This window comes from Ailuropoda melanoleuca, chromosome 5 (genome assembly GCF_002007445.2).
Source record: "Ailuropoda melanoleuca isolate Jingjing chromosome 5, ASM200744v2, whole genome shotgun sequence".
NCBI classification, from domain to species: Eukaryota; Metazoa; Chordata; class Mammalia; order Carnivora; family Ursidae; genus Ailuropoda; species Ailuropoda melanoleuca.
The window spans coordinates 18,765,029-18,789,066 of record NC_048222.1 but is presented as its reverse complement, the minus strand read 5'-3'; the positions used below and the strand labels follow the sequence as shown (position 1 = coordinate 18,789,066).

The 24,038-nt window shown below is 43.7% G+C and overlaps 1 long non-coding RNA gene across 1 annotated transcript; it reads left to right on the top strand.

Annotated features, from left to right (window-relative positions):
* Window positions 1-1,078: 1,078 nt before the first annotated feature.
* Window positions 1,079-23,442, top strand: LOC109488972. Its single transcript, XR_002141882.2, has 5 exons — window positions 1,079-1,709; window positions 8,582-8,726; window positions 9,400-9,491; window positions 21,824-22,005; window positions 23,130-23,442. It is a non-coding gene; the product is annotated as an uncharacterized LOC109488972 (long non-coding RNA).
* Window positions 23,443-24,038: the final 596 nt, after the last annotated feature.

Here is a 24,038-nt window from a genome sequence, read left to right as displayed (position 1 = left end):
GACAGAGATAATGAGAGAAAGCACTAGCAGGGAGGAGAGGGAGAAGCAGACTCACCGCTGAGCCAGGAGGCCAAGGACATGGGGCTCAATCCCAGGACCCAGGGATCATGATCTGAGCCAAAGGCAGACGCTTAACTGACTGAGCCACCCAGAGGCCCCTCGATAAGGCTGCTTTTAAAAGGGGATGGGGATAGCATTTCCTTCCTACCAGATTACCAGAAAGTAAAGTCTGACTATTCTGTGCATTGACGAAGACGTGGATGGAGAGATAGGAGCTGGCCCCACTGCTTTGGGACATGTCAGCAGGGACACTTAGGAAGACCGCACTGGCTGCTTTTAGCAAAGTTAAAGGTACACCTACTCGGTGTCCCAACAATTCCACTCCTAGGTAAAGAATCCGGGACGTAGGCACAAAGAGCCTTTACAAGTATGATCGTGGCAACCTTATCTGTAAGAGTGAAAATTTTAAGTGACTTCAGTGCCCACAAACAGAACATATAAATAGGATTAAATCCATATCAGGGAGTATTATACACAAATTTAATATGAATCAACTGCATGTATCACCATGGATACCTCTCCCAAACATAACGTTGGGTGAAAAAACACGTTTTCAAGAAGATGCCTTCGGTGGGATGCCAGTGATATAAAGCCACGCCAAAACAATGACATACTTTATTATCACGCAGCACATGCCGTGAGCGTATAACGTACGCACGAAACGACAAACAGCCAAGTCATTATGATGGTCAGCTCCGGAAAGAGAAAGACAAAGAGGGCCAGGGAGGAGCACACAGTGAACAGTCACTGTACCTGTACTTCTTTCAAAATATTTATCGGCGATATTTGAGAAAGCCGGCATATGCATCTTTGCAATATTATCTGCACTTTTCAGGACATTTGAAATATCTGCCAGGATGAGAGAGAAAGATGAAGTGACGTTTTATGTTGTCAGGCTTTGGGAATTTGTGACGGGAAGGAAAATCTGTAGGGCGGGAGCTATAGCCGGAGGGGCTGCTCCATCCCCCGCCCGGCCAGCCCCTCCCCCCCCACCCCCACCTCCGGGGAAGGACACGGGGTGGGCTGTCAGCGCTCCCCCCACCATCCTCCCCACACGGGGGCAGCGGGGGAGGTGCTGGCGGGCAGTGGACGTTGCCAGACGCGCACTCTGTCCCGGTCCTTGACGTCTGGCTCGCAGGAGCAGGGGCAAGGCTCCTCCCGCCCGCCGCTGTCTTCCGCGCTGCGCTGGCTCCGATTGAAGTCCGCCGTCTGCGAAGACCCGGGACTTTGCGATACCCCTTGCCCTTTAGAAATTGTGCCCCGGAGCCTCAGCTGCCTCTCCGTCTACAGGGTGACCGGCTGGAAGACCTAAAAACAGTCTGCCCGGAGGACTCCCGCGTTCCGTAGGTGTGGAGAAGCCTCAGCAGGTTATCAGCGTTACCATGACAACGGTGGGGGCCGGGAACAACACGGCAGAGGTGAAAGGTCAAGTCAAACAATGATAAATACCCGCCCGCAAAACTTCTCTTGCGCCTGGACTATGTACCTGAGACGCCGGGGATAGTTGGTTTGAAAATAATTTTTCTTTTCACCCCCAAGTGACCTCCTATTAATGTCACTCCTTTTTTCAGTCTCTTGTGTTGTAAGGCTGCTTAGCAGACAATTCTATTTGGTACCACTCTTTCAAGGGATCTTGTCTACTGACTATGGTAAGTATGATCAGAGATGATTCCATCTCTCTAGTTTGTGTAAGCTTTAAACAACCCCACTTTTCTCACCTCCTTCCAGTGCCGAGATGTGCTAACCTTAGCATGGTTCGAAAATTAGGCTCTACAGAGTCGGAAAAATTAAGCTCAGAATAATTAAAGACTCAGAATAATTAAGTTCCCAGAAAGCTGGTGCTGGGGGGGAGGAATGGATAGGCTCCAAATGTGTTTTCAAGAAGGGCATTGTCTGCAAGTGGCTTGCCCTGTCTAGCTCCTTGTTACTCAAAGTGTGGTCCTTGGACCAAGAATCTGAGGCCCCACCCAGACTACTGGATGGGATTCTGCATTTTAATAGGTCCCCCACGTGATTCCTCTGTACACCAAGTTCGGGGAAATACTCAGTCTTACAGCCTGAGGTGACTGCCTTCCAAAAGATCGCTGGCATCGTAAGAAATAAGGTTTTCCAAAAGGACAGACACTCCCAGGGAAGTTCAGCAAGAAAAGCTTTTTTAAAAGCAACGCAAACACAGATTCTCTGAGATGTCCTAGATTACTGGGTTATTTGTGGATTATATTTTGTACAAAGTTGTTATTCCTTTTCCACTGCCCACCGATAATGTGAGTTCCCGATTCCAAAAAATAGGCAGGAGGGAGGTTGGTGGTTAAAAATAACATGGAAGTCCTGAGTTCTCGTTGGACCATCATCTTGTGCGAAACTAAGTGTGATCGTGACCCCCGTTGTGCCTTAGTTTCTCCAACTTGAAATAGCCCAGATCATTTCCCAAGGCCTGCACCAGATTCATAAGCTCATGCTTTTAAGGACTTTGAGGTCCTTGGATGAAAGGCATGGCTTGGGCGTTATTGGGGCCATGCTGCAAGGGCTGGACCGGCTCCTGATTCAGCAGCCTCCTTGCACTTGGGGTGAAGTGTGCGGACTTTTATCTCGGTCCCTGACTTCTCCGGAGGAAAGTATGGGGAGGGCAGGTAGGTGGGGCAAGGGAGAAAAAGCAGCTTCATGTAAGGATGAGTCAGAGGAAGCCTCATTTGCGGCTGGCGGATCCATTACTCACCCAACCCAGCACTCCCTACTGACAGCTGAGAGGGGCAGGAGTTTCTCACTTCACTTTTCTGATGTGGGGGGGGGGCGTATATCCATGTCCCCTTGTCTCCTGTGGTGGGGGCAATAACAGAAAGACGTTATTAAGTCGCGGTTTGCTCGTCACACAACACGTAGCAGTGAGAGTGAGTAAGCGGCCATGACTGTCAAAGTAATTTTTTAGAGACAAGTATTAAATCAAATGTTTGTATATGAATGGCTCTCACGGACTCTCCTTGGAGAAGTGACTGCAGACGGGCAGCTCGCAGAGCAAAGCGTGTCTCAGGTGTGACTGGCTTTAGGTTTATATCAAACCTGAATTTCCAAAACAGATGAGTTAGGAGGAAAAGGTGTGATTCCTCACCTTACACAGGACACTTTGGTTTTACAAAGGGACTCATTGAGGGGCCCCTGGGTGGCTCAGTCGGGTTAGTGTCGGACTCTTGATTGCAGCTCAGGTCATGATCTCAGGGTTGTGAGATCGAGCCCCTCATTGGGCTCTGCGCTCAGCGGGGAATCTGCTTGAAATTCTCTCTCTCTCCCTCTTCCTCTGCCCCCCCCCCATAATAAATAAATAAATCTTTTTAAAAAAAACCCAAAAAACAAAGGAACTCATTCATGGGCTCCTTTTTTTTTGTAATTGCGGGAAATACAGGTAGCATAAAACATACCAGTCTTCCCCACTTTTAAGTGTGCAGTTCAGTGGCATTAAGCACATTGACATTGTTGAAAAACCATCACCACCATCTGTCTCCAGAGCTTCGCCTTACAAAATGGAAACCCTGCACCCATTAAAATAACCGCCTCCCAGCAGCCACCATTTTACTTTCTGTCTCCACGAATCTGACTGCTCTAGGGACCTCATAGAGTATTTGTCCCTTTGTGATTGGCTTATTTCACGGAGTATCCCGTCCTCAAGATTCATCCATGTTGTAGTGTGTGTCGGTTTCCCTTTTTTTTTCTTTTAGAATTTCCTTTCTTTTTAAGGCTAAATAATATTATAGTCCAATGTATGAGTGCCCCACATTTTGTTTATCCATTCATCTGTGGATGGACACGTTGGTTATTTCCATCCTTTTGGGCATTGAGAATAATGCTGCTATGAACATGGGTGCACAAATATCTCTTTGAGTCCCTGCTTTCAGTTTTTTGGGGGTAAATGCCCAGCAGTGGGACCACAGTATCTTGAGGTAATTCTGTTTCATTTTTGAGAAATCAGTATACTGTTTTGGTTCCAGTTTCTCCACATCCTCATCAACATGTTCTTTTCTTTCCTTTTTTCTTTTCTTTCTTTTTTTTTTTAATGGGTCGCCTTAAGGGGTGTGAGATGTCTGGGTTCTTTTAAGCAACAATATTTTAAAATGGGATTCTGTTAATCAAAAACAATTTGTGCCCCAAATTTAAATGACTGGATAAATAAAAGAATATGGTAGAATCTCTAGGCTCTCTTGGTGATTCTTTAAAGGTGGGATGAAGCTTAGGTGCAGAAGGTGAAGTTAATATTTGCCTCAGTTCGTAGTCAGTCTCATTTTGAGTCTTGCAAGGCCCCTCTTCTATTTTTCCCCTTCCCCGTCCCTGTCCCCCTTGCAGGTCTGTCCTCTCCCACCACAGACAAGGTGGTGTGGCTGCTGAATTATTTTTGTTGTTGTTGTTTTCAGTATTTGAAAAAAAAAATTTTTTTTTAGTAGGCTCCATGCCCGTTGTGGGGCTGGAACTCATGACGTCGAGATCAAGAGTTGCATGCTCTACTGACTAGCCAACCAGATGCCTCATGACTGCTGAGTTCTTAACATAAAATTGTCATCAGGGGTCACAGTTGTCTTCGAAATTTTTGAACATAGCTTCTGTTAATGACCTCATTGTTCACCTGCTACTTTTCTCACTGTGCGAGGATCGAAAGGCTTTGCTCTTAGCTCTCCTGGATCGTGTGGAATAACATGGCGGACACCTACAGACTGAGGAATGCTGTCACTAAAGGCTGATTGAGGGCAATGAGAACTACATTAGGGTACCTCATTCTACTTGCCAGGGAACTGAGGGCTCAGACAGTTTCCTAAGAAGTGACTCCTAAGCTGGGTCCTGAGACGGAAGAGGCATGGGCGGGGCAAACAGGAAAAGGAGGAGGAGCATGTGTAAAGGCCCAGAACCGAGAGAGCCTGGTCTGTGGAAAAAGCCCAGAGTGGGCCAGAGGGACTGGACATCAGTGTTTCAACAGGAGAGGGGCTGGAGTGAGGAAGGAAATAGGAGCTAAGTCCTAAAGGGCCTTAAAACCAGGCTAAAGTCTGCACTTTATCTTGTGAGAAATGCACAGCCATTGATTTTAAAACAGGGCATGACATGATTTTCTTTTTAGAATGATCATTTGTACCCAAATGTGGAACATAAATTGGGCGGGAGAGGGAGGAGGTCTGTTAGGAAACTCTGCTTCATCCTGGCAAGAGATGAAAAGGACAGTGACAAGAGAGAACATTCATTTACATTCCTTCCTTCATTCTCTAACTTGACATTCACTCAGTGTTTTACTGAGCATCTGCTACGTGCTGGCATCATACGGTGTTGCTTGCAGGGAAGAGAAGGCTGGTGTCTGCCTCTCAGCACAATGAACATTTGCTTGGCTGCCGAGGCAGGTGTGAAGGCAACCACAGTTAGTGTGTAAGTGCTAAGATGGTACGGAGAATTTTTGGAGCATGTATATCAAGAGATATTGATATATTCTAAGAGATTTGGAGCTTCAGAAAGACTTCCTAAGAAAGTTCGCTACCAACCCTGTCTACACTAAGACTTGAAGGAAGAGCAAGGGATGGCCAGGTGAAGGAAGAGGTAGAGAGGCCTCCAGATCAATGGAAAGTAGATGCAACCACCTGTGGATGAAAGACACTGGGGCTTTCTGAATGAATTAAAAGGTTGGGCCTGACTAGGCCACAGGAACTGTTAAGGGATGAGACTAGCGAGATAAGCACAGAACAAATTCCAAAGGGCCTGCCAACCCCATGAAGGGGGCTGGGCCCTATTAGTATAAGAGGAAAGGATGTTACCTAGAGGAAGGTCAGATGGACTTCTTGGAAAGATCCCAGGCTGGAGGATAATTGGACAAACAATTAAATGGTAGCATGGACAGGACTTGGTGAACCATTTGATCTAATGGGACTGTGGAAGAGCATGGGAACTCTCAAGTTTCAGACTTGAGTGCCATGAAAAACTTAGAGAAAGGCAGGTTTTGGGTGGAAGATGTAAGTTCCACTGGGACACGTTGATTTGGAAAGACATTCGGGTGAAATTGTCTAGTAGGCGCCCCTGTGATATTCCACTCCACGGGCCATGCAGGATCCTTGGATGGTGCCGAAATCATGGAAGTCGGGGAGATCAGAGAGGCGAATCTGAGGGGTGAGAGCAGAGAACTGAGGAGGGACATGTGGGGAATGCCAACATTTACAGCTCAGACAGGAGGGCTCTGCAGAAGAGGCTGGGAAGGGGCAGCCAGGGGTACAAGGAGAACTTACAGGAAGGAAGTGCGCATTCCAAAGACAGAGTTTTAAGGAGGTTGAGGACAAGGGTGTCAAATGCTTTGGAGAGGTCAGGTAAGACAAAGATGAAAGGTGGTCATACAGCTTGTCAAGAACAGGGGTGACTGCAGTAGGTGGGGTGGTGGGAGGTGAGAAAAGGGGCTGCAAGTCAGTGAGGGGGAGGCCAACGCTGTCCTTGGTGGGGAAGCCAAGTCTCAGTCCATCTGGAGAGGTGGGATGTGATGGGGGGGGGGATAAGCAGGCATGAAGGTGGCAGGAAGAGGAGGAGGCCAGTGGCCAGAAGACCCTGCCTGGGGGAATAGAGATGTTTAAGTGATTATAAACCAGTCATTCTGGCTAATAAAGGATGCAGAGCCACCGACCACATTCATTACTGTTGCTATTGTTAACCCCCAGCTTTGACTATATTCCCCCAGACAGGAAGCAAGAGTTCAATCAATGTCATTTGAGTATTCAGTGGACATTTCTTGAGTACCGACTATGGGCCGTGTGCTGGAGTTATAAAAATAATAGGCATGGAGACTGCTCTCTAGCAGCTCATGTCTTTGGAAATGCCAGCCTTTAAAAAAGGCAAAGTAAAACTCTAAGTTAGTTTTCAAAGCATCAGAAAAAAAATGAAAAAAGGTAGATTTTCATGATTTTTGTTATATGGGGTACAGAGTCGCATGAAGTTTTTGCTTTTAGAATTCACTTTCCAGGGGCGCCTGGGTGGCACAGCGGTTAAGCGTCTGCCTTCAGCTCAGGGCGTGATCCCGGCGTTGTGGGATCAAGCCCCACGTCAGGCTCCTCTGCTATGAGCCTGCTTCTTCCTCTCCCACTCCCCCTGCTTGTGTTCCCTCTCTGGCTGGCTGTCTCTATCTCTGTCTAATAAATAAATAAAAAATCTTTAAAAAAAAAAAAAAGAATTCACTTTCCAAAAGGTCCAAGGGGTCAAACAGCATTGAAGGCAAATAGTCAAAACCCAAACCTGGAGTCCAGTGTGAGTGGGGCCACAACCGAGGAACTTGGGGTCAGGGTGGATGGAGAAACAGACCACAAGGCAGAGGCTGGAAGATCCAGGCTGGTGGTACTTTGGGACAAGCTCAAGACCAAATGTAAGTGGTCTTATCCCAAATGGATGTGAATTAAGAATGGGAAAATTGCCTCTGATTTATTGGCTATGTAATTTTGGGGGGAAAAGGCATACATAAAATATGAAAGCGAACTACACCAAAAATGTGAAGAGTAATTATCTCTTGGTGGAGGGGTTATGGGTAGCTTGATCTACTTCTTCATAATTTTTCATATTTTAAAATTTTGTAATGAATAGTATTAATTTTATAGTGTGAAAAACATGTTATTTTTAAAACGTGAAAGGAAATACCAGAAAAAGTCCAGATGATGTGAACAATGTTTCTTTTTTAAAAAAAATGGTAGGAAATAGAATATTGGTAGGAGAAATATCCAGAAATAACACTGGAGAAGCAGGGATTGAATGCCAGGCTTAACTTTGTCACAAACTGAAATGGTCCTATCATTTTCTAGAATCTATTTATTATAAAATCGAGGAATAGATTTGAAAGAGACAGTGTGGTTGTGTGTCACATTGGAAAATTGGAAAATGACTTGTCCTAATGTGAGAAGTCATTTCGTCTTGAAACTCAGGTAGAAAGTATAGTATGAGGGCAAACAAATATTAAGAGTTATAATTCTTAATTGTGACCTTTTTAAAAAAGATTTACTTATTTATATATTTGAGAGACAGAGAGAGCGCACATGAGCATGAGGGAGAGAGAATCTCAAGCAGACTCCATGCAGGGTGAAGAGGCTGGGGGCTCGATCTCACAACCTTGAGATCATGACCCAAGCTGCAACCAAGTCAGATGCTTACCTGACTGGACCACCCCGATGCCCTTTAACTGTGACATTTTTATTCATGAAAAGAAAAAGATTTGGTGTCTCCGATGAGAGAGTGACATATTCTAAAATGAAGAAAGGTCACTATTAACTGGAATAGAGTTTTTAAGGTTAATTTGCTAAGAGGGGAGTTTTATCTTTTAAAAGACATGAATAGCTATTCTTAAATTGAGTTTTAATGAGTATTTGTGGGGAGGGAGGGAGATAGATGGAAATTGTGTTTGAGGCATAGATCCTTGTTTTAAATACAAATTCTCCTTTATTAGCCTCATGGGAAGGGGACCTGCTTTGCTTTGTACCAAATCTCCAAACAAAAGAAGCAAGGTGTTGGTCCTACAAGTCACTGCTTGTGTCGGCAGGTGAACACACATCCTGCCGCTGGTAGAGAAGAGGAGCTCGCTGCTTTCCACACCCATTCCAGACTTGCAAGAAAGAAAACCTACCCAGAAGCTGGAAGGAATCCAGAAAACATGGACAAACCCGCAGCTCTCCCTTGAGAGAGAGGTGTGTTCTTTCATTTCTCAGGTCTATTGAAGCCTTGAGAAGATTAATTGAGGGATTGCTTGCCTGGGAGGCATTTCACTGAGACAGGCGCAGTCCTGGATCAGCAATGTTCCAGGCTCTCGGGAGAGACACACACTTGGGCACCTCATGCGTAAAATCCCCCAAACCACAGCTGCTGACTTAGGACTTTGTGGACCCTCTCAACACTTCAGGGCCTAAGAAACCCAGTCGCCAAAGCCCTGGGTAGGCCTTCCTTTCCTTGTGATGTCTTCAAAATAAATTGGGGTGAACAATTACAGCTAAGTTTGAGAATATACTGGTATAACTCTAATTAAATTCTCTCAGTGGAGGGGCGCCTGGGTGGCACAGCGGTTAAGCGTCTGCCTTCGGCTCAGGGCGTGATCCCGGCGTTATGGGATCGAGCCCCACATCAGGCTACTCTGCTATGAGCCTGCTTCTTCCTCTCCCACTCCCCCTGCTTGTATTCCCTCTCTTGCTGGCTGTCTCTATCTCTGTCAAATAAATAAATAAAATCTTAAAAAAAAAATAAAAAAAAATTCTCTCAGTGGAAAACAAATCATTCTTCTATAACACAAAATCTGAGTTTAGAACCCATTTAGGATTTTTCAGTATCTCAGGGTCAACTTCAAAATCTCACTGCCTTTCTTTTCAGGAAGAAAAGAAGCTGTCCATCAGGATGCTGGGAGGCGGTTTTCTGCCAAGGGACTCAGCTTGACAAATCTGGCCACAGAAAGAAAAATATTGGTGAGTGTGTTCAAAATAGCAGACAATGCCATTCAAGACATTTGGCCTGTTTTAGCCTCTGGTATTTGCCTGAGTGAAATAAAGCAAAAAGTGATTTAGTCAGGATTTTTTTTAAAGTAGATTTTGGCATTTGTATAGATAATTATTTAGTTCCTAAAATTTAGGTCTATTAATGAATTTTTGTGTATACTGTGAGGTAAGGATACACACACACACCCTTTTTTTTCTTTTTTTTGCCTTCATATCTTTGTTGAAAATCAGTTGATCGTTGTGGATATTCTATTCCGTTCCATTGACCCACCTGTCTATACTTAACACTAATACACGATTCTCTTAATTACTATGGCTTTAAGTTTTGAAATCAGGTAGAAGTCCTCCAACTTTGTTCTTCTTTTTCAAAATCATTTGGCTCTTCTAGATTCTTTGCATTTCTCTCTCTCTCTCTTTTTTTTTAAAGATTTATTATTTATTTTAGAGCTAGAAAGACTGAGAAACAAACTGAGGGCTTCCGAGGGGACGGGGGTGGGGGAATGGGATAGGCTGGTGATGGGTAGTAAGGAGGGCACGTACTTCATGGTGCACTGGGTGTTATACCCAACTAATGAATCATCGAACTTTACATCAAAAACCAGGGATGTACTGTATGGTGACTAACATAATAAAAAAATATTTAAAAAAAAATAGAGATAGAAAGAGAGAGAGACAGAGAGCACGAATGGGGGGAGGGGCAGAGGGAGAGAGAGAGAATCCTCAAGCAGATTCCCTGCTGAGCACAGAGCCAGACATGGGGCTCGATCCCAGGACCCTGAGATTATGACCTGACCTGAAATCAAGAGTCGAATGCTTAATTGACTGATCCACCCAGGTGTCCCCGTCCTTTGCATTTCATATAACTTTTAGGGTCATGTCACCAAACTCTACCAAAAAACTGCTGAGCTTTTGATAGGGATTTCATGTAATTTCTAGATCAGTTTAGGAAGGATCACCCTCTTAACAATATTGAGACTTCTAATCTATGTACATGGTATGTCTCTCTGTTTATTCAGATCTTCAGATAAATATCTTGGCAATGTTTCGTGATTTTAGTGCACAGTTCTTGCACTTCTTTTGTTAAATTTATTCCCAAGTATTTTATTTTTTTTCAATGCTATTGTGAATGGAAGTGTTTTTAATTTTATTTTTGGATTGTTTATTGTTAGTCTATGAAATACAATTAATTTTGTGTGTTGGCTTTTTTATCCTGTGACCTTGCTGATCTAGTTTACTAATTCCAGTAAGTTGTTGGAAACTCCATAGAATTTTCTACATACCGGATCATGTCATCTGTGAATAAAGACAGTTATACTTCTTCCCTTTCCAATCTGTATACCCTTTGTTTTTGTTTTTTTTTGGTCCTTGCATTATTTGACTGGCTAGAGACTCTGGGACAAAGTTGAATAAGAGTGGTGAGAGAAAATATCCTTCCCTGTTCCAGTCTCAGTGGGAAAACATTAATTTTTTTTCTGTTTTATTTACTTATTTTTATTTTTTAACCTGTGGTGAAATAGAAAATCATAATGTAAAATGTAACATTTTAACTGTTTTTAAGTGGACGGTTCAGCGACATTAAATACATTCATCACCGTCCATCTCCAGAATTCTTTATACTCTCCCCGCGCTGAAACTCTGTCCTCATTAAACTCTAACTCCCCATCCCCCTGTCTTTCCGGCCCTGGACAACCCCCATTCTACTCTCTGCCTTGACAAATTATACTATTGTAGGTACTTCATATCAGGGGAATCATACAGTATTTATGTTTTTTGTGACTGGCTTATTTCAGTGAGTGTAATGTCCTCAAGGTTCCCCCATGTTGTAGCCTGTGTCAGAAGTGCCTTCATTTTAAGGTTGAATCTTATTCCATCGTATGTTCAGTATTTACTATTATGTATAGTGTTAACTGTCAGGGTTTTCATAGATGCCTTTTATCAAATTGAGGAAGCCTCCTTTTAGTCCTAGTTTATTGAGGGGTTACATCGTGAATATAATTGGATTTTGAGCGATGATTTTTCTGCAGCAATTGAGAACCACATGGTTTTTTTGGTCCTTTATTCTATTAATATAGTGAGTTATGTTGTTGGATTTTTGGATATTAAAACAACATTGCATTCCAGAGATAAATCCTAGTTGGTTGTGGTGTATAATCCTGTGCTTCTTTCCAAGAGTTATATAGATCTAGCTCTTTCCTGTAGGTCCACGATCCATTCTGAGTTCCTTTTTCTCTATGATGGAAGGAAGGGGGCTCAGAATCATTACTTTGCATGTGACTATCCAGTTGTCCAAGGGCCATTTGTTGAAAACACTCTTCTTTCCCTGTTGAAAGATCTTGGCAGCCTTGTTGAAAATCCATTGACTATAAAAGTAGGGTTTATTTCTGGACTCTCAACTCGGATCCATTGCTCTGTATTTCGATCCTTATGCCATACCCTGTCTTGAAATCAGCAAGTATGAGTTCTCCAACTTTGTTCTCTCCACTATTGTTTTGGATAATTTGGGTCTGGCATTTCCTAAAGTCCCTTTAACTTGACTGGAGAACTTGAGTTCTCCAACTTTGTTCTCTCCATTATTGTTTTGGATAATTTGGGTCTGGCATTTCCTAAAGTCCCTTTAACTTGACTTCACCCTTTAACTTGACTCACTGCCTTCACTGAGTTGTGATTCAGGGTTATGCACTATGCCAGTGGTTCTTCAGCTTGGCAATACACAAGAGTCACCTAGGGAGCTGCCAGTCAAGGACCCCATCCAAGACCAGTTAAATCAGAACCTCTGTAGTGTGAGGCTTGAGCTCTATCAGAAGAACTGCTCAGCTAAGCTCAGCCCAATTTGCTGATTCTCAGAAGAACGAGCACATAAAATGGTGGTTGTTTTGACCTTTGGGGTGATTTGTTACACAGCAGTAGATAACCGATATGCAATGTGTACCCCAGCTTGAGAAGCTTTCTAGAGGGTCTAACCTGGACTAGAGAGTTTTACTTTAATGCTTTGCTTTTGCTGTAGGAACGCATGATAGGGATACTGGGTACTCTATCTTGAGGTGGGGAGGGTAGAAGCGAATATGAAATCGTGCATGAGGTATATATTTTAAAACTAAATTTTCAGAAAAGCTGATCTTCCCTTGAGGGTTTCTTTTTTTCTCTAACAATTAGAACTATGTAACTGACCAGGTTTTCCTTTTCTGTTTGACTGGTAGTAAACAAAAAGTAAAAACTAAGGCTTATTTACAGCAACTATATAATTCCTTATAGCCTGCAATTTATGATTTTTCTTTTCCTCTTCTCTTATTAACTTTTATTTTAACTACTTATATTTATGGTATCTATGATTTTATTATTTTATTCTTATTTATACTTAGTCATGTTACTGTAGCTATCTTTGTGATAAATCTATTTATTTATTTATTTTATTTTATTTTAAGCAGGCTCCACACCCAACATGGGGCTCGAACTCACAACCCTGAGATCTAGCATGTCACGCTCTACTGACTGAACCAGCCAGGTGCTCCTCTTTGTGATAAATCACTTTAAACCCCTTGTGGGAAAAAGGGGGGCATTAATAAATGCATGTAAGACTTTGACTTTTCCTTTAGGGAGCCAAATATAGTGGGAAGACCTTTCTGTTCTTCATTAATATCTGTTTTGAGTGCCCAGATAAGACGTGGTAACTGGCTTGGGGTGAGAGGGCAGGGGAGGAAAACCAAGGTAAACCTTGATCAACTTGATCAGGGACAAGGATCCAGTGGAGGCCGTGTACCATTTATTAGTCATCTGCTGTGCTAGAGACTTGCCTAGACCACTGTATTAAAAAGCTGGGCTGGGTAAGGATGGCTGCTGGAGTTTGTGGACTTTGTGATTGTTTTCGCATCTATAAAATGGGTTGAACAAGCCTCCTTCACAGGAACGTTGAGAGGATTAAATGAGATAATACGTTGAGAGCACCCACCACAGAGTGGAACACAGGTTTGTTATATTATCCCCTTTCCTCATCCCTTTCTTCAATTAGATGCTGTGATAACTTGCTAAAATTTTATTTGTTGTACAAAAAGAATGTAACTTGTTGAATGTGCAATTGAACTTTGCCATGTCTCGGTCAGAGGGAATTTCTAATCTTTTTTGGTAGGGAGTAGGGGGCGGGGGGAACAGGAATGAAAGGCAGAGAACCCCTTGTGGCTCATGATAGACACCGGACAGCTTTGTGTGGAATCACCATTCTGAGGGCTTGAATAGAAGAAACATTTTTTTTTTTTTTGAGAGGGGGAGAGGGGCTGAGGAGTAGGGAAAGAGAGAATCTCAAGCAGACTCCTTGCTGAGCCCCGAGCCTGATGAGGGACTTGATCTCGTGACTCTGAGATTATGACCTGAGCCGAAGTCTAGAGTTGGCCGCTTAACCAACTCGGCCACCTAGGTACCCCGAATAGCAGAAGCATGTTGATGCTGGAAGACATTAGAAGAGAAAACAGGTCCACAGCAGGGGAAGCAAGCGGTGGGGTGTGGAATGAGAACTGCCAGCAGCAGCCTTCCCTACAGTGAATAGGCAACAGAGAGGAGAACTCTGTTGCCTAAAAACTATCCGTTCTCCAGACTGCTTTTCCTTGTGCATCAGATCCTACCTGCCACACCCCTTACTCTTCTTCCACACCTTCTCCGTCTTGACCCAGAACCCCAGCTGGCCAATAACAGGGTCACTCAGCCCATTAGGAATTGCCCCAATACCCTCTGCTTCTGATTGTCCTTGTTCTGCCAGGCTTGCTTGCGATAAACTGACAATTTTTTAAAAAAAGACTTTATGTATTGATTTGAGAGAGAGAGAGTATGTGTGTGTGTGTGTGTGTGTGTGTGTGTCGTGCATGCACACGCACGAAAAAGAGAGAGAGACAGCTAGCATGAGCAGGGGGAGAGACAGAGGGAGAAGAAGAAGGGAGCTGGATGCGGGGCTCGATCCCAGGACCCCAGGATCATGACCTGTGCCGAAGGCAGACGCTTCACCACCTGAGCCACCCAGGCGCTCCAACCCTGACAAATGTTTAAAAATGAAGATGGGGCATGGCAAGAGACATTCTTCTTTTGATGTTACTGGTCCTCTGAAGAGTATAGCTGAACTTGAAGATTTTTCGTTCGGTTGTTCCTAGGTCTGCTCATTCTACCTCAATCACTTTTTACAATCCAATAACCCAGTTTCTATTTGTATTTGCAGATGAAGATGAATTGCTCGTGTGGTGGCTGCTTTTATTACATAGTGAGGAGAAATGAGGCTTTACCTCAAGTTTTCCATTTTTGTTCTCACCTCCCATTCACAACAATGTAGATCTATAGGGAGTTCTCCCAAACCCACCACTCTTTGCATGCCTTGGTGCACGCTATTGACTCTTCCTGGAATGTTGTCCTGACTTCCGTATGCCATGAAAATGTCTCCTCCTTGTTCAATATCCACATTTCATTTTCACATGAAGGCTAGCACCACCCTCCAACCCTGCCCACTTCTGCTCTCTGTGCCTTCATCAGACTTTGTTTTAATGGTTTACTCATCTATGCCAGTCTCCCATGCTTCCCCGTGAGTTCCCTGAATACAGAATCCCTGGATTATTCAAATCTGCGTTCCCAGCACTATGCCGTCCCTTGTACATGTCGGCATGATGGACATTTCTGCAATTTTATGGTAAAAGAGAAAAAAACTCATGAGGGGAATTTCTGAACTTAATGTAACCGCCACAGGTTAACCCTCAAGAGTGGAGTTATTCCCATCTTAGTTATCGGTTACAATGAAAATGACACCCTTTTGGGGGCACTCCCCAAAAAGCTAGTAAATTTTCTCAAAGTTTTCTGTTTATCTATAGGTGGCATGATGCCGTAAAATAAATAATTATACATATGAAGTATGTAATATGCTGTGTCATTAAAGATGTGATGCTAATTGAATACACGTCCCCGTAAGACAGTCTCTGAGCAATTAGTATTTAGGGCCAGCTGTGGGGTGTAGCTGCATAGCACAATTTAAATCAGAAGGAAGCGATGAACACGAAAGAAAAGTAAGCCAACTAGCTGTCATATCAAATTTACCCAAATGTCACTTATATAGAAGTACGAATCCTTTTTTAAGGCTCTCTCTTAATTTTTCACCATATGACTGTATTGATTACTCTTTTTTTTTAATTTGTGCTTTTCAAGTGGCCTATTTCATTTATGTATTCTTTTAAAGTTTATGTATGTATGTATGTATTTATTAGTATTCTCTACACCCGTCTTGGGGCTCGAATTCAGGACCCAGAGATCCAGTCGCATGCTTTTCCCAAGGAGGTGGCCAGGCGCCCCTCAGGTGGCCTATTTGATTTAGGAGGTTTAAACATTTAAGGACATGTGCAATTTGCAGGCAGCTCATTCCTCAATTCAACGGTGGATATCCCTGAAAATCGGTTCCCAATCCAACTGAAGGTTTAAAATCATTCAGATGAAATGGCAGATATATTCAAAGAGGCTCGAAGCAAATGAAGGACCACATGTGTTCTCTTTTATTTTTTTTTTTAAAGATTTCATTCATTTATTCGACAGAGATAGAGAGAGCCAGCGAGAGAGGGAACACAGCAGGGGAGAGCGAGAGGAAGAAGCAGGGTCCCAGTGGAGGAGCCTGATACGGGGCTCGATAACAGAATGCTGGGATCACGCCCTGAGCCGAAGGCAGACGCTTAACGACTGAGCCACCCAGGTGCCCCCACATGTGTTCTCTTTTAAACATGTCCCTGTCTTAAAACTGAACTTAGACTTCATTAGTATTCCACGGAGGCCACTTTTTTTCCTCCTCACATTGCCTTCTTTCTCCAGCTCAGAGGGGACTGGGATTCTCTGTATTCCACAAACATATTTTGAGTATCTACTGCGTGCCAAGCACTGCAAAGTGCTTTATCTCAATGCTCATGCCATTCTAGGGACGGGTTGCAACACCAAGGTGCTGGGAGCCAGTCCCAGGAGGTGGAGGAGGGCACGGGCCAGCGCTACCCTGATACAGCTGGTGAACCCCTGAACACCCCTGGGCAGGATTTAAAGTCACATCCCATCTGCAGGGAGCGTGACTGTGTTGCTTTCTCTCATGGTAGCAGAGTTCGTAATGCTGTAGAAAAGGAAGCAGACGTATTTTGTCTTAAAAAGTAAATGAGAAGGGTACACAAGCCATACTGCCTCTTTTTTTTGGTACAGAAGAGGGGCTGGAAGAGTAAAAATTTTAAAAAGATTTTATTTACTTATTTGACGGAGAGAGAGAGAGAGCACAAGCATGGGGAGCGGCAGGCAGAGGGAGAGGGAGAAGCAAGCTCCCCGCTGAGCAGGGAGCCTGATGTGAAGCTCGATCCCAGGACGCTGGGATCATGACCTGAGTGGGAAGGCAGCTGCTTAACCAACTGAGCCACCCAGAGTCCTCGGGGAGGCTGGAAGAATAAACGTTTTTGAGCTAAGGAAGCTTTCAGGCATCTGTTAGCTGAGACATTTTTTTAATAACATTCCCATATTTGATACGAGATTTTAGCTTCACATGGCAGAGGAATTAAGTGCCACTGGAATGATAAACTTGGGCATAGAAAGTGACCTTAGAGTCATTACCTTGGCATCTTGGGGTGGCCAGACAGCCCGTGGGTCAGTCTCGTAACTTTAGGGGTCAATGTTCTTCTCCCATATTTGCTGGAGCAAGTCTTCTCTGCCTATGATTTTTTTTTTTTAATGTGGGCCTATTTTGGTGCCTAGCACAAAATATCTTTGGACTCAAAGGCTGGTCATCACCATACACCGTCCCAGTAACTATCCATTCTGAAGAGTGCCATATGCACGTTGCATTTCTCTTTCCTCCTTGCATCTGCCAATTCTTGTTTCATTTTGTAAGATTTGTTAATTGTGGTAAAATATAGAGAGATAATGGAATTTGCCACTTGCCGTCTTAACCCCTTTTCAGTGTACAATTCAACGACACTAAGTACATGTACAATGTTGTAGAGGATGATTTCCAAAACTTTTCACCACCTAAACAGAAACTCTATAAGCATTAAGTCATAACTCCCCATTCTCCCCGCTCCCAGCCCCTGGTAACCCCGATTATACTTTCGGTGTCTATCAGTTTGCCTATTCTAGATGTTTCATATAGGTGGAACCATACAATACTTGACCTTTTGTGTTTGGTTTATTCATTTTACATAATGTTTTCAAGGTTCCTTCATGTTGTATCAGAACTTCATTCTTCTTTTTTAAGACCAAATAATGTTTCATTGTATATTATACAATGTTTTGTTTATCCATTCATCTGCTGATGGAGGCTTGGATTGTTTCTACCTTTTGGCTATTGTGAATAATGCTGCAGTAAACACTGGTGGACAAGTATCTGAACATTTGTTTTCAGTTCTTTTAAGTATATACCTATGAGTACAATTGCTGGGGCATATGGTAATTCTGTGTTTAGTGTTTTGAGAGAAACACCAGTTTTTCACAGTGGTAGCACCATTTTACATTCCCATTCCAATTTCTCCACATCTTCACCAACACTTGTTGTTTTCTGTTTTTTTATTTGTTCATTTTTTATAATGGCCATCCTAATGGATGGGAGGTGGTAAATCACTGTGGTTTTGATTTACATTTCCCTAATGATTAATGATGTTGGACATCTTTTTATGTGCTTGATGGCCATTTGTATATCTCTTTGGAGAAAAGTCTCTTTTAGTCCTTTGCCCATTTCTTAAATTTGCTTGTTTGTCTTGTAGAGTGTTTGAAGTTGTTTATATAATCTAGATAGCAAACCTTTATCAGATATTTGATCTGAAAATATTTTCTTCCATTCTATAGGTTGTCTTTTTGTTTTCTTGATAATGTCTTTGGTGCACAAAAGTTTTTAATTTTTAATTTTTTAATGGATAGATCTGATTTATCTATTTTTCCTTTTGTTACTTGTGCTTTTGGTGTCATACAAGGCCATAAAGATTTAGTCCTGTGTTTTTTTCTAAGAGTTTTATGGTTTTAGACCTTATATTTAGGTCATTGATCCATCTGAGTTAATTTTTGTGTGTGATGTATAATAGGGGCCCAAACTTCATCCTTTTGCATGTGGAAATCCAATTTTCCCAGCATCATTTATTGATAAGAACATAAGACTGTTCTTTCCCCCATTGAACGGACTTGGCACCCTTGCTGAAAATCACTTGACCGTAGACACATGAACTTATCTTTAGACTCAATTCTATTCCGTTGGTCGATATGTCTATCCTTATGCCAGCACCACACTCATCTGATTACTGTACTTTTGTGATAAGTTTTGAAGTGTGACACACACACAGACACACACACCTCCCAATTTGTTCTTCTTCCTCAAGATTCTTTTCATTATTCATGGCTCCTTGCAGCCCCATCTGCACTTGAGGATCAGCTTTTACATTTTTCCGAAAAACCTGACAATTCTCCTTTGTTCGTTTCTCTTGAGGAGAATTCAAACAACTGCTTTCATCCCTGGAGGCCTCCCTGGCGCCAGCTTCCCTCGGGCTCTCTGCACGATCCTTATCACAGGTGCCGGTCCCACCTGCTTCCCAGGACAGGTTAATCATCTCCTTGGAAGCAGACTGCCAAGAGTCTGGTCCACTCAACCCTTTTATCAACATTATACGTGTGAGGATAAGTGAACTTCGAGTTCCCACCCATGAAGCTCCTTTTGGAGGTTTAAGAATCTCTTCTGACTTGGGGCTAATGCTTTTTTGAGCCGTATTAAGGAAGTACAGAGCAAACTGGTGGGGTTGGGACTTAGAGGCCATGTCTGTGGATTGAAATGAATGTGCTATATTCTATCTCTGCCCTTTTTACCCACTAACTTCATGTATATGGACCTTTGGGGTATTGGCTATTGTCTCAGCATGAATTTGTTGAGCACCTAATATACACTAGGTCTTTGTAGTGTAACAAATACATAAGAAGGTCCAAATTCATAACCTCAAGGACTTTAGAGTCTCATGGGGGAGTTTGCATGGCATATGAATGTTCCAAACATCTCAAGCATGGGCATGATACCTTATTTCATGTCATATGCATCTTGTAGTATAAATACGTGGGATTAGGGCTCAGCCAAGAGTGCCACATGAGCTGTAGTGCCACCAACAGCTGTGTGGACAAGGCAGTATATAAATTGGGCCTTGAAATCCAGGTAGAATTTCCAGAAGTATGGAAGAAGGGAGAGGACCTCCTGGTAGGTACAAGAGGTGTGACTAGGGGAGATAACCACAAAATCCAAGACAAGGTGGCCATGAATTTAATGCCTCTGCCAACTAATAAGAATCTGTCCCAGTGCAACCCACTCATGTTCGAATGCAAAGTAGACCCAGCTGCAGGGTGGGGACAAGTTGAGAGGGCCCTGAATCAAAAGGAATTGTTTGGAGTCATTGGTCCCAGGACCTATGAGATCATCTTACGCAGCTTTGGTAACCACTACCTTTCTAGTTTCTAGAGGACTCATTGTTCTCACGCCAGCATATGGCCCTCACAGACGTATCAGCTGGGTGCAGGTGCTTGAAACAACCCCCCAGGCACACCCATCTGTCTCCAGCTTTTACTCTGTGGCCACCACCCTGGTCAAGACTCTTGTCACCCTACACCTGGAATGACTGAAATGGTCTTTCACCTGATTTCTCTGCCCCCAGGCTCACCTCTGCTCCAAACCACAGGGCAGAACATTGCCATCTAACGTGCTTACAGCAACATCAACATCATGGCATTCCTTTGCTCAAGAGTGTCTTAGAGCTTGGATCTGGTCTTCTCTCTCCATGCTCTTTCTCACTTTATGTGTCCCACAAATGTCCTGCTGTGCCATAAACAAAGCAGTCTCATCGTGCTTCATTTATTCAGGTTTTCACCCATTTCCTGGCCATCTACCACACCTTAGGCATAGTCAGTGTGACAAGCTGAATTGCATTTCGTCAAAATTCATACATCAAAGTCCTATCCCCCAGCACCTTAGAATATGACTGTATTTGGAGACAGGTCTTTAAAGAGGCGATTAAGGTAAAACAAGGTCAGTAGGGTAGACACTAATCCATTCTAACTGGTGTCCTTAAAAGAGGAGGAGGTTAGGACACAGACACACACAGAGGGAGGACCCCACGAGGACCCAGGGGAGAAGAAGGCATCTGCAAGTCAAAGAGAGAGGCTCCAGGAGAAACCAGTCCTGCTGACACCTGGATCATGGACTTCCAGCCTCCAAAACTGAGAAAATAAATGCGTGTTGTTTAACCCCCCTATCTGTGGTGTTGTGTTGTGGCAGCCCCAGAAGCTGGACACGCGCACTTTGCCAGCCACACCTCAGTTGCAGCCCCTCTCCCTTCACAAGCCACACTTGTTCCCTCCACTTCCCTCACATGTCTGCTCCTCTGGCCTGCCCTCATCTAGCCCGACTTCCTCCTCAAGCCCAACTCAGCCCCTTCATGCCTCTTCTCTGACCACCCTAGCCAGCGGGGCTCTGTCTCCTTCAATTATAACATCTATTCCAATGTATTCTCTCATCGTCTTTTGTGCATTGTCTTCTCCCTGGAGAAGGGATAAAACTTCCCAAGGGCAATGTCCATGTGACTTTCCCCTTATCTCCTGTGAAGAGAGAGCTAAGGTGTGCAGGAAGGGAGGAACCAAGAGTGACTGATTTCTGTGCGTTTGCCTTGAGCCGTTGGGTGGATTGTGGTGCGTAGTAAGATAGTAAAGACTAAGTGAGGAAAAGATTTGGGTACTTATATATGCATACACTATTTTCTTATGAAATGATATACTATACACTAGTCCCTCCCTATCCATGGGGGATACGTTCCTAGAACTGCAGTGGATGCCTGAAGCCACCCAACCTTATATATACTATGTTTTTTCCCTATACGTGCATATCTATGATGAAATTTAATTTATAAATTAGACACAGCAAGAGACTAACAACAATAACTAAAAATAATTATGAAGATAGACTGTAATAAGAATTAGGTGAATGTGGCCTCTCTTTCAAAATATCTTACTGTACTCACCCTGCTTCCTCTTGTGATGCCGTGAGATGATAAAATATGTATGTGAAGAGATGACGTGAGGTGAGTGACGTCAGCACTGTGACGTAATGTTAGGCTCCTACTGACCTTCTGCCAATGTGTCAAAGGAGGATCATCTGCTTCCGGACTGAGGTTGACCATGGGTAGCTGAAACCACAGATAAGGGGGGACTACAGTCCATATTGTTTTCTAACTCAGTTTTCTAACCTAGCAATCCTCACAGAACATCTTCCAAGTCCCTATTTATAAATATATCATATTCTCTTTTTACAGGCTTCAATTACTTTTCTTGTATAAAACTATGTGGGGGCAATAGCCAAAATGTGGAAAGAGCCCAGATGTCCACTGATGGATGAATGGATAAGGAAGATGCGGTGTATATTCAATGGAATATTACTCAGCCATCAGAAAGAATGAAATCTTGCCATTTGTAATGACGTGGATGGAACTAGAAGGTATTATGCTGAGTGAAATGAGTCAGTCAAAGAAAGGCAATTATCATATGATCTCACTCATATGTGGAATTTAAGAAACAAAACAGATGAACATAGGGGAAGGGAAGGAAAAATAAAATAAGGCAAAAACAAAGAGGGAGAATCTTAACTATAGGGAATAAATTGACGGTTTCTGGGGGGGAGGTGGCTGGAGGGATGGGGTAACTGGGTGATGGGCATTAAGGAGGACACGTGATGTAATGAGCACTGGGTACTGTATGCAACTGATAAGTCATTAAATTCTAGGGGTGTCTGGGTGGCTCAGTTGGTTGGGTGGCTGCCTTCAGCTTGGGTCATGATCCCAGGGTCCTGGGTGGGATCGAGCCCCATGTCAGGCTCCCTGCTCAGCAGGGAGTCTACTTCTCCCTGTCCCTCTACCCCCCCAACTCATGTATTCTCTCTCTCTCTCTCTCAAATAAATAAATAAAATCTTTAAAAAAACACTAAATTCTACCTCTGAAACTAATGAGACAGTATATGCTAATTAAATGGAATTTAAATAAAAAATTCAATTAAAAAAAACAACCAAAAAAATTTATGGGTGGCCACAGCAGGAGCTTGGGGCCTGAGCACAGAGACTCCGGTGTGGGTCTTTACAAGGTGGCCAGTGAATCCCTGATAGGGAGACTTGGTAAACACAGTCTCTTTCCAGACGTCAGGGGTGAGCTAGCTGTGGGTCTTGGAAAGGCGTCAGAAGTGGCCTTGGTGAAGTTGCCCAGGGTGACAGTGCAGCCCTTGGCCGAGGGGGGAGCAGTCGTCAATGCTGGCTATCACCAGTAGCTTCTTGGGCGCAGCGGCTGAGACAATGCCAATGCCCCTGGCTGCAGGGGTGAGGCGCACCAGCACAGAGCCACAGTGGCCGGTCACCTTGCCTGCGACAGTGTGGGGCTTACCGATCTCGTTCCCCTGGTAGCCTCACCACATGGGGGATGATGGAGATCTTGGCCAGGATCATGGCCCCGTGGATGGCAGTGGCTACCTCTTTGGAGCACTTAACACTGAGGCCGACGTGTCCATTGTAAAATCTGATGGCAACAAATGCCTTGAACTTGGTCCACTGACCAGCATGGGTCTGCTCTGCACAGGTGTACTCTTCAAAACCTCATCCTTGAGGGATGCACCCAGGAAAAAAGCCGATGCTCTCAGAGTCTTTGATGGGCCGGAAGAAGAGACAGATCTCCTCCACAGACTTGGTCTTCATGTCCTTGACCAGCTGACCCAGCTTGGTGACGGGGGTCCACTTCTTGTCCTCGGCCTTGCCTCCATGACCTCCCATTACAGGGCTCTCCTGCAGCACCGGCATCATCTACCATTCGGTGTTTTCTTGGAGACGAAGCTACTACATTCTTTTCAACATGCACAGTATTCCGTGTATTTCTCTCGGTCTTTTTAGCAGAAAAACACCAATGGCATTAATTTTATTAAAATCCTTAACATCTATAATATGGGTGAATACATACTTTATTCCAAGACTGGTCTAGGTTGCCTTCAGAAATGAGGATGGATTAGAATGAAAACTTTCTATTGGAAGGACCACAGGAGCCACCCCCTAGAGCTCCCATATTTTACAAAAACTAAACCTGGAGGGGGTTAATGACTTTTCTAAAGCCATTCCAGTGGTAACTGCTCAGACCAGTGAAGAATCCAAACCTCCCGGGTCGTTCCCACCATATCCCACGGCTGCTGAAACAGAGACCAGGGATCCCTTTCCTGAAATTACTATGGCAGTTTCTATTCCTCTGGCCTAACGGTCATTTTAATAAAAATTTCTTTAATAAGAAATCAAAAAACATAGAACTAAATGTGACCCTGGAGGTCAGCTGGTCTAACCTCATCTTATAGAGGAATAAACTCCGCGTTTCCTGGGGAGGGTTCTGAGCGTGAGAAATATGTCAGACAATGAAATCATACAGCACGTGGCCTTTGCTGTCAGGCTTCGTTTAAAATCATAAACCTGGGGGCGCCTGGGTGGCTCAGTCAGTTGAGCGTCCAAC